Raw genomic sequence first — 1,358 nt, 5'->3', positions numbered from 1 at the left:
TACAAGTCTTACCTAGAAATAAAGGACAATTAACATGGAATAAAAAGGCAATCACACCAATTGTATGTGCAAAGTTCTTGCAGTGTCTGCTACAAGAGACTCCTTGTCCTCCACCCATTCAATGGCAGGGATATGCTGTTGCTGGAATTGAGTGTGATGAAGGTAAACACTGAGTAGATGACATTCTTTCTTAGTAGAATAAACAATGGATGTGAAACATTTAACAAAGGGACAAGAACAGTTTAACATACGTATTTGGTAATGGTGATATTAACATTAAATGCTCACTTGAACCTACAACGGTCCAATTGATACATGGGAGGAACGGATGTAGAAAATGAATGCATATCAAGCATTATCTAAGACTATTGCATTCTTAAAACATTTCCTCCAATTTGAAGGTCTTATTTTTCACTCAATCAAAACATTGATAATCTGCCCTGAAACATTCAGATTAAAGTGAATAAGAAAAATCTTAACACAGGCACACTGGTGTAAATTATCAAGTATTACTGTGTATAGCATGTACATTCAGTAGCTTATGATAGTAAGTCTATTATTACTAATAAATATACACAATAAGTCTGTGAAAAGTTTGACACATATTTTAAGAACAGAATGTCACAGTTCATATTATCAAGAGTTAGATATCCACATATTAATATGTCAGTCAAAGTAATAAAATACCAAACCAAGAGAACATTGCTTCATTCAGTAGAGTAACTACTTACATATGTCATCTGACTTACTGCTCTTACATGGAACTGGTGTTGCCACCAGCACATATATGGATGTATTATAAGTATCACAATTGGCACATACTTAATAAAAGAGCCAACACCACTTATATAATGTTGGATGTTTTAAACATAGTGTACTACTAAAATAATAAGAATACTAATGTCATTTTTAAAACTGCAAGCTTCATAAAGAAGCAAGATTGCTCTTTAAAATAATTAAACATAGGTAACAGCACCACAGCTATCTAATGAGACACAAATAAAGTAATTAGGCCTTAAAAGTTATGTGTCTTTAAGTGTTTCATTAACACTAAGAAAAAGAAAAATTATAATATAAAAATGTAAATGAAAGGACTCGAGCACTCCCTAACCATTAATATCAGATGAAAATAAGCATTGCATCATGTGAATGAATCTCTAGAAATAAAATTGCAACAACTGTCACAGCCATAAGCAGTCTTATTTCTCTATCACATATTGATGACTTGTAGAAGCTCCCTGTCTGGTGACAGCATAGCACCTTTTTCTCTGTGGATATCACTAATCAGGTTCATTCATAGAAACTAGGTATTTAAATTCCTAAAAATTGGTATAAAATCTAAGATGATAAGATATTCA

The sequence above is a fragment of the Penaeus monodon genome, chromosome 14, assembly GCF_015228065.2.
Source record: "Penaeus monodon isolate SGIC_2016 chromosome 14, NSTDA_Pmon_1, whole genome shotgun sequence".
Taxonomy (NCBI): domain Eukaryota; kingdom Metazoa; phylum Arthropoda; class Malacostraca; order Decapoda; family Penaeidae; genus Penaeus; species Penaeus monodon.
The sequence above is the reverse complement of the archived record's forward strand: the minus strand, read 5'-3'. Positions refer to the sequence as shown.